A 14217-nucleotide genomic window follows, 5' to 3' on the forward strand; every position below is an offset into this window, starting at 1 on the left:
CGAGGGCCCACCGCGGGGAAGGCGGGCGTTTAGGGGACAGGACAGACATGGACTTCAGAGCTGAGTCCCCACGGGGGCGGGCACTTGGACACGCCGCTTCCCGCCTGCAGTGAGTGCCCACGACCACGGTGGGGCTGGGACGGAAAGTGTCCGGTGACTCTTGTCGCAGCCCTGTCCCCAGCGCCCGTAGAGGCTACCTGCAGAGGCTGGCGGCCACGGTGGAGGGGCCGAGCGCGCGCCCGGGGCGGGCAGACCTACGGGGGCGCGCACATGCGTTCGGCAGGGGCTGGGGACCACAGCCAGCCCGGGCCCGCCGACCTGGGCTCTGGTTTCAGGCTGCGAGTGGGGACGCAGCCCACCCTGCCGGGGCGTGCGTGTCGGGGTCGTGCGGCCGCGCGCTCACCCTGCGGGCCTCGTGAGATTCCAAGGCTTGAGATTTCCACTGTGTTTGTTCTTCAGGGCGGGAGCCACGTTTGGGACCTCGAAGTCCTCGCCCAAACGTACTCCGCCTTGGGCCAGCAGGTGGCGTGGTGGTTAAGGCGGCCGGATCCCACGACTGGTGGCTTGAAAACCACGCTGGGCTCGTGGGCATGCGTGCCCCAAATCCTGCGGCAATAGAGAAGGGGTTGGGTTGTGGCCATCCACCCTAGGGAGTAATTCCTCACTTTCCCTTTCATGTCTCTGGCAAGAGCGCCTGCGCCCTATAGCAAATTAGAATAAACAACAAAAGCAAAAACCCGTGACCACCTTTGTGTGGCGCTCCCCCACCAGAGCTGGGGCCCAGCGGGGAAAGTGGCCATCCTCCCCTGGGAGAAGCGGGCCCCTGACCCCCAGGTACTGCCCAAGGGGCAGCCGTAGTTGTGCGACACGGGCCGGTTTCAAGGGAGCGGAGAGGGCGGGAGGCCCACAGCAGTCTCCCAGGCTGGCCCCCTGTGGGTGCGTTAACCCACTGTTAGTTTGGACTCCAGGAGAACGGGAGAAGACTGCACCACCCCCTGTGCTCGCTGTCCCTGGGTGCTGGAACTTCCCGCGCTCATCTCTGGTCTTTCTCGGCCGCCCCTCCCAGCCCTGCCGGCCGCGCTGGGGGACGATTCAGTTGCCGCCTTCGCTTGGCAGGTCCCTGGGGACCAGGGTGCCGCACTGACTTGGCAAGCTCTGCGCTCTGATAGGGCTGCTGGGCTAAAAGAAACCACACGCCTGGTTAGGTCACAAATCCCTTTTACACCACACTTGCAACACGTATCTGTCACAGTAGGGAGCAGGGTCCTGCGAAAGCTGCCTCTCTTGAAGAGTTGAGTCTTCAGTCCTGAACTTTGGCCAGGGCTGACTTCACTATGCTCTGGGACACTGAATTCACCCGGGCAGTGACCCACCCCATGGGGCAGGGGCGGGAGCCAGCGCAGCCTCGGGCTCGCCTACAGAAAGCCAGGGGAGCTCCAGTTCTGGGCTTTGCTGTACCGGTCAGCTCACACTGAACTAGTGACCTGAGGGCAGTGTCTGGGGCTGCTGGGCTGGGGTTCTGAGCCGGCCAGGTAGTCCCTGCCACCCCTGAGCGCTGGCACCCGAGACTGTAGGCGGCCGAGCCCGAAGTGGTCTGGGCTTCCCCAGAGACCAGGCAAGGCGTCTACTGGCCATTCTCAGGTGTCGAGATGGGAACTGTTCGTGGCCTGGCCGGTGACCGGGACTTCCTTGGCCGAGCTGAGTGCCCTGGAGGTGGCGTGGGCACCAGGGGTGGGCTTTCCATGGCTGTGCAGGCGCCTTCCTGAACCACGGGGTAGGAAGGCCACGTGAGCACAGCGTGGAGCGTGGCTCCCGGAAAGAGGGCCTTGCTCTGCTGCTCCCTTTGCTCCCAGGGAAGCCTCGGTCAGCCGGTGCCGGTGCCGGTGCCGGAGCGTGGGCACCGACCGGGCCGCTGCAGCCAGCCTTCTCGCCAGCTGGCTTGTTGGCAGGGTATCGGAGGCAGAGCTTGTCCACATTAAAGAAAAGAAGTCCTTGCCAAGCACCGGTACTTTAACATCAGGAAAAACGATTGACCGACAAAGGCCACTGTTAACAGGGGCCCCTTCCCTGCGTCCCCTTGGGAACTACTGTGGATAACCTTTCCTGGGGCTAGCTGATGTGCCCGATAACACAGATTTGGGAAGTTAAAAGGCAAAAGAAATGTTCCTGTTAATCATGATTATCTAAGGCCTCCGTGGCACGAAAGGGAAGAAATGGGGTTTGGAGTATAAAAACAAGCCTCAGTCAGAGCCAGTACGATTCTGTCTTCGGTTTGCCTGAAGGTAATTCAGCGAAAAGGACGTCTGCTATTTTGCTCTCTACGTGGTCTACATGGGCTGCCTGTGCAGGCCGGCCGTCTCCGGCCGTCTCCGGCCATCTCGGTCCCCCGTAGTTACAGCGCTGCAAACGCTCAGTTGGGGGGCAGGGCTTTCCTACTATAGCCAACATTTTAATGCCAGGATTACAGAAATATTTAGTCGCATTCAGAGGAGACCATTTCCAGCTTACAATGGATTTATTGTTGGCTGTTGGCCTTCCATTGTCCAGACCAATCAGTTCGAAAACAAGAAAAGCCCAGAGACGGAGGGTAAAATCCAGGCTCTCCCAGCCCCCGCCACCGACCGCGCGGCTCGGTTAAGTCACTGTCAAATCCAGAAGCCGGTGCAGCTTGTTTGGCCGCTGGCAGCCTGAGAATTGCCGGGACTGCTCCACGGTGTCCGCTCTCACCGAACCCCATGGCAAACTGGCGGGGTGTAAGTCACGGCTACCCTGTTTCCTTGACACTTCCTGCTCCCAAGCCGAGGAAACTTCCTTTGCGATTACTTCCTGGCACACGCACTTCCCTCTCCACTCCGTTCTGGCCTCTCTCTCTCTCTCTCTCTCTCTCGTTCTTTCCCCTTCCTGCAGCAGTTTGGGAGCGCTCGGAATAACGGCGTGTTTAGAACGAGCCAGCTGCCGGGCGTCCGTTCACAGGCACCGCGGAGCCGTGGGACTGGACTTGCCCGCGTGGGCGTTGAAGGTGGGGAGTCCATACACGGGTTGAACCATACCAGGGGAGCAGGGCAGGTGCCGGGGTTCTCATGGGCGGAGGAGAGACCCGGACCACTGCTGGCCCCCATGCTCTTCCCTGGGCTGCGATGAGCAGGACGGGCACCCAGAGCAGGCGCGGTGTTGGGGGAGACCTTCACTCCTTCCTCTCACAAGCGAGAGACACAGAGCAGGAGAGAAGGCACCCCGATGGGCCCCAGTGCCACTGCAGCCCCTGCAGCTTCGGCCCGGCCTGGGTCATGGAGGTCTCTGGACACAAACCCAGAACCTTCCACAGGGGTCAGTCCACGCAGTCGTATGTACCACCGCCGGCCGCGTAAACTAAGCGTGCCGTTCTCTTGTGCTTTCCTCATGCCTGCAAGGTGGCTGCCATAGCTCCGAGCATGTGTTCACACGGGATTAGTGAAGGTAGAGAGATGGGGCCAGGAAAAGAGAGCCATCCTCTTCAGATTTCCGTTTTAACTTAGGTCAATGAGAAAACTTTCCCATGCCTTTCAGGAGACCTTTTTATATGGGCAGCATAGTCAGCATTACCTGGTCACTGGCAAAGGTGAAGGGATGGCCAGAGGAGGCTTGCCCAGTGCGGCTCGTCCCCGAGGGTGGGTACACTGCCAGGGTCAGGATTGAGGCTTTGTTGGAAAGGAAGACGGAGTGGGAGCATTGGCCAGGTGACGTAGAGCCCCTGTCACCACAGAGGACATGGGGGGACAGTCTGGCCTGCGACGACTCCCTCACTTGGGCATTTCCTGGGCTGGGCTCTTTGGGAACTCTGCAACCACAGTCCTACCATGGGGCAGGTGGGGGGCTCGGGGCAGCTGGTGGCAGAGGGGCTGTGCCACTGACCAGGTAGTCCCATAGCCCTGTTCCAGGCCAGCGAGGGCGGACTCAGGACCCCGTGACAGGTCTCGGGTCTGCTGCGATGGGTCGGCCCAGGGAGAGAGGGAGGCCGGACTCCACACACGCCGTCCTTGGGCAGTGGCGAGCGGAAACTCTCCAGGAGCAAACGCCAGGGGATCCATCCACACCGACCTAAGCAGGTCAGGGCAATCCGATGGCGCCGGTCAATGGCGTCTGACCGGGAACCCGTTCGGCACTGAGGGTGGTGACGTGTGGGTGATCTGGCTAAAACGGAGTTGACACGGACCACAGGGGCTTACGAGGTCTGGAGCCTGGCCGGAGCTGGTGGAGGGCGGCGTCGGCCCTGAGCCCTGGTCTCGCTTGCCTCTGCCGCCAGGGACACCCGAGCGCTCCTGTGAGGCACCGGCAGAGGCGGTGGGGACCCACGGCCTGCGCCCTTTTCCTTTGCCGCCGCCTCCTGCTGCCGGGCTCCCTCCTTGTCTTAGGGCCCGAGAGCCCGTTTGGAAACAGCCCCCCAGCCCGCCTTTCCTTCTCTGGTTAGATGTAATAACCAAGCAGGGTCTTGATTTGGCATGACTAGTGTCACTGACTGTCCTACCGCCCTGTGTCAAGGGCTGCAGGACTCCCGCCCGTCCCCTCAGCCTCGCCCCTGCGCAGACTTGCACTCACCGGATTATAAGCCCCCAGGTGGCCCGGTCTCCGTGTCGCGTCTGGTGGTGGTGGCTGCACGGTGGCCCATGGAGAGCCCATGCCCGTGGTCAGTATGGCCCTGAGGCCGCCCCATATGTGCTGGTCGCATAGCTAACGGTACAGCCGAGCTTCTCTGGGGAAGTTTGCTTGCCTCTGTTATTCTTTGGGACACAGAGGAACTCAGTGAAGAAAGGTGTCAGGCCGGCCTCATGGCCTGGTGGTTGAGGGAGCCAATTGCAAATGGCCCACCATGGTTCCAGTCCTAGCCCCGGTGGCCTGTAAACATGCCAGGAGCGTATGTGTGCGTGCCAAGGTCTCGACAAGATGGTGAAGTGGAGGAGAGGAGATGGCCGTGTGACAGGGCCCCGTTGGTGGCGGGTGCTTCCTCCCTCTCTGTCTCTGGGAGCACAGGTGTCCTCTGGCAATTAAAAAAAGAAAGAGAGAGGGACCAGCAATTACGTAATGGCTATGTCACTGGACTCCCATGTAGCCAACTGCGGTTCGAGTCCTGGACCCTGTGGCTTAAACTCACGCCGGGCACGTGTGTGTGTGTGCCCAAGATCCCGAGAGGAGAATGGAGGAGAAGGGATTGTGGTGTGGCCATCTCCCCTGGGGGGGATGATTTCTCGCTTTCTGTCTCTTTGTCTCTCTGTCTGTCTGGCGAGCGCACGCGCCCTATAGCAAAATCCTCTCAAAAACAAAACAAAACAAAACAGAGAAAATTCCTTAGCTAGCTAAGGAATTGGATCCCACATGGTCAGCCACAGTTCAAATCCCAGCCCTGACAACTTGAAAAACGCACCTAGTGGGTGTGCATGTGTGCCCCAAATCCGGACAGGATGGAGGAAGGGAGGAGAAGGATGCACACGCCGCCTGGGGGTGCGTGCTTCCTCTGTCACTCTGGTGAGCGCACATTCCCTCTGACAGTTACTAAAAGAGAGAAAAGAAAAATGTCTCCAGGGCTTTGTGTTTGGTTTGAATTTCAGGGTAGGTTTGCGAGCTGGGCGCCATCCAAAGTCGTGCTGCGAGCTTTATGACGGGCACGGGACTCGATGGATCTTTGAGTTGCATTTTTATGTCTGTTGGATTCGTCATTGTTCTTGAAAGCAAAAAGCAACTGATCACACAGGAAGCCCTCACACAGCTGGGAGGAAGCCTGAAGGTTTCATCTGGGAATCAGGCTTACTTGGTTTGGTGCAGAAACCTTTCTTTGAAATGTTTTCCCGTTCCGGAATCGGGCAGCCCTCCATCGCCCGAGCCCGAGCGGGTGTCCCCGCAGCCTTTCTCGGGTGGCATTTCGCAGAGCCGGCGCTCTGCTCGCCTGCCGGGTCTCCGCTCTTGTGCGCAAGCAGGGCTCAGTTTGGGGTCCCCGCCGGTCCTCTCCGCGCAGGAGCAGGGCTCATCTTCGGTTGCTGGCACAGCTCTCCCTTCCCCACGTCCGGAAGCGCGTCTCGGGACCAAGCACGAGCCGTGGAGGAAAACACGCTTGCAGACGTGCGTTTGAGGGAAGTCCGGGCAGGGTACTCCTAGGGCTTGGGAAGGAGTTCAGCGCGGACTTGTGCCCTGGGTGAAGGGATTCACATGAACACCTGTGACCAGCCCTGGTGACAGTGCTGCCTGTGTCAGCCAACCCCGCAGCCCCGGCCTTCTGCAGCCCTGGAGACCCAGTGGGGCGATGGTTTAGCTTTGAGCAGCAGCAGCTTTTTGTGCGAGTGTGGACATCCCTGAGACAGCCGCGAGGGATGGTGTGTGTCCTGGTGACTTGAGCTCCCGTGCCAGCTCCACCACTGCCCAGCGGGGTGGATGGCTGCAGTGCCACCCCTCCCGTGTGCCCACTGCCACCCCCCCCCGGGTGTGGACTTTCCTCCCAAGGCCTCTCTGGGAATTGAACAAGGCGAAGTACAAAGCCCTCAGTGCTTGGTACCTACCTGGAAGCGGGCGCTTCTGCCTTGCCCGCTCTCTGACTCGAGAAGGGATGTCGCTGTCCATTTGCTAACTGCAGAGGAGGCCCATGGTAACAAGGCTGACTGCAAGGCTTTTTTTTTTTTTTTTTAAGTTTTTAGAGAGATTTTTGTTATAGGGTGTGTGCACTTGCTAGAGAGACAGACAGAAAGTGAAAAATCACACCCTGGGGGATGGCCACACTGCAATCCCTTCTCCTCCAGTCTCCTCTCGGGATCTTAGACACGCATGCACACGCGCCCGGCGTGAGTTTCGAGCTGCCGGGTCTGGGACTCGAACTGTAGTTAGCCATGTGGGAATCCAGTGAAATAACTGCTACACTATCTGCTGGTCCCTTCTTAAGTCCTTCTTAAGACGGGGCTCTGCCATCCCACTAACGACATGCAGGGGCAGAAAGGGCCCCCGCGCCCGGTCTCTGAGTCTGCACGCCGAGAGCTGCGGCCTGGCTGCCGAAGAAAGGCAAAGACTGAGTTGGCCACATAACCCTGTCTTCTGAGTCCCTCTCAGCTGAGCAGAATGAGACTTTTCCACTTAATTAAAAAGATTTATAGTTGTGACCAAAATAAAAATCAAATTGTTCTTGAAAATACTTAGACAAATCTGTCCTTGTGGAAGGGCAGGCAACCACCTGATCGGCCTTTCTGGCTGGCAGCTCGGCGCCCACGGCCACGCGCTCGTGACCAGCCGGGGGTCGAGCCCCCACGCACATCCGCTTCGGTTCATGCTGGCAGATGAAGAGAAGCGCGATTTTCTGACACAGCTGCAGACCGGGCAGCAGGGTGTGCCAAGGTGCCCGCCAATGGCTAGTGTCAACTCGAAACCTGAGTTCACTTCCAGCTTCGAGCTGGGAATCGGGTCATGAGACAACCAGAAGGCGTTCTGCCGTTTCTGAAAGACGGCTGAGGTGGAATCCGCCGGACTCTGGGCCTCGAGGAAAGGCGGTCACAGCGGTGGGGCCGTCCCCTAGTGAGGCGCCCCTCTAGGACACCCGGCCCTCCCCCAGCTCCTCGTCCTCACACTGCTGAGGGTGTGGTCAGACGGAGGGCGAGTCCCAGGGTGGACATGGACTGGGGGGCAGTGAGGAGAGCCCGTGTGAGGGCCCGCGAGTGTATGCAGGTGCACATGGGTGAGTGTGTGGGTGCCTGTGAGGGCGTGCTCACCCGTGCACATGAATGCGCGTGTGTGCGTGTGTGCACACGTGAGAGCAGCGACGGACTCAGAGCCACTGTCTAATGTGCCCAGTTGGGAGCCCGCCTGGCCCTCCCCCAGAGCTTTGCCCGGCGAGGTTGCCCTGAGAGCCCCTTAACTGAGCCCTGCCGGGCCCGTGACCTGAATTGGAGTCCTGAGCTGCCTCCAAACTGGCCAGTGTCCTGGGACAAATCAGGGGGCATTTCCAAGCCTGGACTCCCTCCTCTGAAGGCAGGGTGGCAGTGTCCACCTCGCTCTGTGTTGGTGAGGACGAGGTGAAGTGACCTCCCGGGAATGGTGCAACAAGGCATGCTGAGCAGCTGCCCCTGCACTGCCTGGCCCTGCGCTCCCGGCCCTGCGCTCCCCGGCCCTGCGCCTGAGCTGCCTGGCCCTGTGCTCCCTGGCCCTGCGCTCCCGGCCCTGCGCTCCCCAGCCCTGCCTTCCCCAGCCCTGCCTTGCTAACTCGCAGTCAAGACCCGACTCGGCCCTGAGGTCATCAGTTCGGAACGCTAGATGTCCACTGTGGACAGAACCACAGGGCTAGGGCCAGCGGGGAGCAGAGGGACATTAGCAGGACCTGGCGTGAAGAGCTACCAAGAACAGTGCTGCCTGCCCGGTGCTGCCTGAAGGCTCTCCTCCCCTCCAAAGCTGTGCCAGCTGCAGCCCAGTCCCCCCTCCCCGGGGCCACCGATGGTTTCCTGGTCAGCCCAGCCTGGAGAGCCCTGGCAGGCAAGTCCTGGTGGGAAGTAATGGCCACCACTGGGGATGGGGCTGGAATGAGGCTCACTGAAGGCCACGTGCTTGGAGAGCAGCCCTGTCAAAGCACGCTTTGCTACTGTGTCTGGGGACTGAGCAGGGCCCTACGCAAAGCTGTTTGCTACTGTGGTTTGGAGAGTCACCGGCATGCCATGCCGATGGGAGCCCCTGCTGAGACCCGCATTCCTCCTGCCAAGTGCCCGGGCAGGTCTGGGTGCACGCTTGTCTGTGCCAAGATCCTGCCTGGGGGGTGCTGCCGGCCCCGGGGCAGAATCCGAAGCTCCGTGCCAGGCTTCTGACCCCAGGACACCTGCTCGCCACCTGGCCAAGCCTGCAGGAGCCGCACCCTCGGGGTTCTTGTTATTTGGGAATTTTAGTTGTAATGACATGCGGGGAACTCCACGTGTTTAAAACGGGTGACGTGATCAATTTTGACGTATTCGTACAGCTATGATGTCGCCTGGGCAGCAAGACAGAGACCAGTCTCCCCTCACGCCTGTCCTGCCGCATCTGCTCCCCGCCATCCCGTGCCCCCTGCCTGCCTGCACCCAGGAACCCCTGCACTCCCTTTTCTTTTCTTTCTTTCTCTTTTTCTTTTAAGTTTTTGTTACACAGTGCATGCACTTCTCAGAGAGGGACAGAGAGAGAGAAAGAGATGACCCCGTGGGGGAATGGCCATGTCACAAACCCTTCTCCTTCAGACTCCTCTCAAGATCTTGAGCTCACACACGTGCACACGCACACACACACACACACACACACACACACACATGCACGCATGCGTACGCACCTGGAGCGACTTTTCAAGCCGCCGGGTCCGGGACTCCAACTGTGCAGTCAGCCACGTGGGATCCAGTGCCTTAACCTCCACGCCTTCCTTTTCACTGTCTGTCTTTGGTGAGCACACAAGCCCTATGGCAAAAACCTAAAAGAAAAAGAAAAAGAAAAGGAATAGGAGATGCCACTTGAAAGCAGGCCTCCAACTCCAGAAGAAACCCCAGCTGACACTGGTTTCTGCCTCTGGGACCCCGAGTGCAGTTGGCACTCGGCCACGTCCAGACCTCTGACCACGAGCTGTGCCGTGTTAAGCTGCTCTGTGGCAGTGAGTTACACAGCAATGGAAAACTAGTCCAGTTACTAGAGAGGGCCAGATCAAGTGCATTGGCAGTGCTGTCCCACTAGTAACCCAGCAAGATCCTAACAGACCGAGAGAGGAATACCATGAAGCCTCGGGGCTACCTCCTCCAGTTTTCAAGATGGTCTTGACATTCCCGTACGGGCTGGAGGTGATCAGGGTTCCTATCAAGAATAGCTCTGTTGGGGCCAGCCCGTGGTGTGGTGAGTAAGGTAGCTGGATCCCACGTGGTTTGAGTCCGGACCTGGCAGCTGAAAATCACACCAGATGCATGTGTATGCTTGCCCAAAATCCTGAGAGGAGGATGGAGGAGGGACTGCGGTGCGGCCGCGCCTCCCAGGGAGTGATCTCTCACTCTCTCTCTCTGGCAAGCGCATGAGTCCAGTAGCTAAATAAACGAGTGAGTGCATAAATAAATATTACAGAGCTATATCTTATTTGGTAATCAGTGAGATTCTGCCGCCCCTCCCCCTAAACCGAACTGCAGACTTGACTCAGGTCTCACCAGGCCCCTCCTCCACCACTGGCCCCTGCTCCAGGACCTCCTGGACACCGCAGAACCCTTAGCTGCAGTTGTGATGTCACCACGGTCCCCCCAGTCAGTGGCCTGACCTAGGTGTCAGTCGTTTCCCATGACGTGACCTGGGCAGCTTCCGACACACTGACTGCACTCCTGATTAGAGGGCGGTTCACTCCAGCTTTTCCTCTCTGCTTACTTGGAATTCCTCCGTCCCTGGAAACCTGGCTATCATTACTTCTTCCTGTGGCCCTAAAATGTATACAGAGTAGCTTCGAAGTTGCGAGCATGCACCCAGTGAGAAACAACTGTACCTAACAGAACAGTTTCTGTTGTCTTCGTCCAAACCTGATTTTCCAGAGTTACTTAGGTCAGCTTCATTGTTCCCCTTCAGTCTTCAGGAAGCTATGCCATGGACCAGCAGTTGGCATACTGGCTATGTCGCTGGACTCCCATGTAGTCGATTGCGGTTCGCGTCCCAGACCTGGTGGCCAAAACTCACACCGAGCGCGTGTGCGTGCGTGCCCAAGATCCCGAGAGGAGAATGGAGGAGAAGGGATTGTGGTGTGGCCATCCCCCCGGGGGATGATATCTCACTTTCTGTCTGTCTCTCTCTGTCCCTCTGACAAGTGCATGTGCCCTGTAGCAAAAACCTCTTCCAAAAAAATAAATAAATAAAAGGAAACTGTGTCGCACGGTTTTCTTATATAGCGCACTGCTCAACAGCCGGGACGTTCTGGGACGCATTGTGATTTCATCCCGTGCGGCCACTGCAGGCTGCCCGCGGCCGCCACACTCCCAGCTAGGCCGACAGTCTGTTAGGGCCTTGGCCGCCGTGGCTGCCAGCCCACTGCCGGCTGGATCACGCGCAGTACGCCGCACCCGTCCTGGGACGCTCCAGCCTACAGGGTGACTTGCTTGTCCATTTGCTTTTAACCTGTGCCCCTCCACGGAAGCGCGTTCTGTGGTAGTCCTGTGGGCCGGCAGGTGCGGGCTCAGCACTCTGCCCCACTGCCCCCCGGAGCAGGTGCACACCTCCACTCCCCTCCGTGCTGCTGGGTTCAAATCCCTCCTGCTCTCCCAGTCTTTGCACACACTCATCTTACGTTTCTCCGTACAGTTTTGAATGGCCTGGCTTTTTTAAAAAAAATTTAAAGAATTATTTTATTTAATTTTTATTTATTCATTTGTTTATTTCAATTTTACCATATAGGGAGAGCGAGAGAGAGAAAGAGAGAGAGTGAGAAAGCAAGCCACCAGGTCTGGGATTCGAACCACAGTTGACCATGTGGGAATCTAGCACCTTTAACCACCAAGCTACCTGCTGGCCCGTGGTCTGGCTTTTGACAGCAATTTTTTAAACTTTTTTTTTTTGGTAGGCATGGAAATTGCTTGTAAGCCGAAGTTGTCTTGCTTCATGATCACGGTCAGTGGATTTGAGGCTTTAAGTCCCCTTGGCCCTTCGCTAGTCTCCGTTTTCTCTTGGTAAATGGGTATACTAGGTGTCCCAACGTCATGGGGCTCCCCGGGACGACCAGAAGCCAGCCCGGCCCGTAGGAAGTAAGCAGCAACCCTGACGCTCTAGCTGGTTCACACCAAGGGTGCATGGGGCATGTACATATGGTCCTCCGGGTGGCAGGTGGCTGGTGGCAATGAGATGCAGGGAAGGGGGACAGAGGAGACGTGGCTGTGGCTTCAAGGGTCTGATTCCTGGCAAGTTTTCCTGGTGTGCGTGGTGCCGGATTAGCGGGATTGCTCCTGCGGCAGAATCCTCTGTCCATAATTTAAAAATTGCCCTCAGCAGGGAGATTTCGGTCTTCACCTTGGCTCTTTCTCTCCTTCCAAGGTTTTAGACTTTTACTGGAGTAAAAAGTGCCTTCATTTCCTTAGCCCATGTTCCCTGGAATAGGACTTCCCAGTCGAGGGATGGAAAAGTCTTGCGGCCTTATCTGCAGTACTCTGCAGAGCATTCATTGCACCGGCTCTGCGGTCGGCTGTGTCTCGTCAAGTCGGGGCCTCCAAGGGTGTGCTCACATGTCTGGGGAGGCTCTCAGGACCAGCGCCCGCCAGCACTGGCGGGGTACATGTGTCACCGGGCCCGGCAATGCTTCTTACCGTGGAGCCACCAACCCTCCAGACTTCGTTCCCCTCCGCCCTTCTGGCAGGGAGGCCCCACATCTCGGCTCTCCCCAGACTTCTTTTATTTACGCTCAGAGGCGGGCTTGTTTGCATATGTAAATCCAGGGCCATATTGTTTGCAGATGCTGGAGTTGCTGCCAGATCCTTGAGAGGAAAGAGTTGAGGCTTTCAAATCATTTTTACCAACCTGAACACCAAAGAATATTTCGTTAGAATTTTTTAAATTTAAATTTATTTGTTTATATTCATTCACTGTACATCATTACAGCAGACAAAATGAGATTTCCCATCCAGAGTACACTGTATATCGGCTCAGTCAAGCACATCAACATACGTGTTATCGTCAACAATTCTCCATTTCTTGTTTCCTGTGTATTTTGTCATTTTTGCCGTCCTTGATTCCCTGTCTCTCACCCTCTGCCGTGTCCCACCCTCCTCCCACACTGTCTCTGGGATCCATGGTTGCTTTCTATGCCTGTTCCCCCACATTTTATTGATTCACTGAAGATCTTAATTAATCTATAAATATTTTGAATAGCAAAATATCCATGAACACAAGTCTGACTTTAGGCATAAGCCTCAGTGAGTAGACTGAACATACTATAAAGTAGCACCTAGCTGGGGCTATATAGCTTACTGCAGTCATCAAATAGATATTTTTAATGCTTTTTTTTTTAATTTCAAGAAAAACAGGTTTAGTTTTTTTTTGGGGGGGAAAATTTTTAAAAATTTAATTAATTTTCATTCATCCCCTAAGCATCGTCACAACATACAAAATGTGATTTCCCATCCAGAATATACTGCATAGTGTTTAATCATGCATGTTATCGTCAATAATTTTCCATTTCTAGTTTCATTTTATGTGTGTGTGTGTGTGTGTGTGTGTGTGTGTGTGTATTTTTTAACCCCTATTTCTGACCCTCTGTCCTTTCCCACCCTCTTCTCACACTATCTCTGGTGTCTACAGTTGTCTTCCATTCCTTTCTCCCCCACATTGTATTGATCACATAATTTCTTAAATAATCTAACTACTTTCAATAGCAAGTTCAGCTGATAGTGTCAAGAAAAGCAGTTTTAACTTAAATAAAATAAATCCTAAGGAACTTTGCTTAAAACTTAAAGCCAGGGAACAAGTTAGGATTCTGTTCCAATGGTAGGAACACGAACCTACTGGCAGCTCAAGACAGGACACAAATCCTTAAAACCAGACAATAAAGCCTAGAGGAAAAGCAGCAACGTTTTAGTCAAAAGTCATAAAATGCTGGGACCAGCAGTTAGCGTAATGGCTATGTCGCTGGACTCCCACGTAGTCGACTAAACTCACGCTGGTCGCGTGTGCATGCATGCCCAAGATCCCGAGAGGAGAATGGAGGAGAAGGGATTGCGGTGTGGCCATCCCCCCTGGGGGGTGATTTCTCGCTTTCTGTCTCTCTGTCTCTCTCTGTCTGGTGAGCGCACGCACCCTACAGTGAAAACCTCTCAAAAAAAAAGTCATAGAATGCTGTTTCACCCGTTCAGCCTCATGTGCTCTGTCTTCTGTTGTGCTTTGACTTTTCTGATTGAATTCTGGGATATAATATTCAACTCCAGACGTGTCTCTATAATTAAGTTGGCCATTCTCTTAGTTTTTGAACTCTTATTTCTGTGTGTCTGTATTTAATTTTCCTGGCATAGCATTCCCTTGAGAACTTCTTGGAGATCTGTTCTGGTGCTGCTAAATCCTTTCAGGTTTTGTTTATCTGAGAATGTTCTTGTCTTTTCTTCCCATATGAAGGATAATCTTGCCGAGTACAGTATTCTTGGTTGAAACTGCTTTTCCCTTAATGCTCTGAATATATTTTCCCATTCTTTCCTTGCTTGCATTGTTTCCGATGAGAGGTCTTCTGTTAGCCTGATGGGATGTCCTTTGTAGGTAACTTGATGT

General features: G+C 56.0%; 1 protein-coding gene across 1 annotated transcript in view; it reads left to right on the top strand.

The window, feature by feature from the left end:
- Positions 1 to 99: 99 nt before the first annotated feature.
- The window catches only part of COL23A1 (collagen type XXIII alpha 1 chain), a 222852-nt gene continuing 208734 nt past the window's right edge, over positions 100 to 14217 (top strand). The window contains exon 1 of the mRNA XM_027775906.1: positions 100 to 109. The gene's annotated coding sequence lies outside the window, so the exon portion shown is untranslated. The remainder of the gene's footprint in view (positions 110 to 14217) is intronic.

This window comes from Tupaia chinensis, unplaced genomic scaffold (assembly GCF_000334495.1).
Source record: "Tupaia chinensis unplaced genomic scaffold, TupChi_1.0 Scaffold000612_1, whole genome shotgun sequence".
Taxonomy (NCBI): domain Eukaryota; kingdom Metazoa; phylum Chordata; class Mammalia; order Scandentia; family Tupaiidae; genus Tupaia; species Tupaia belangeri.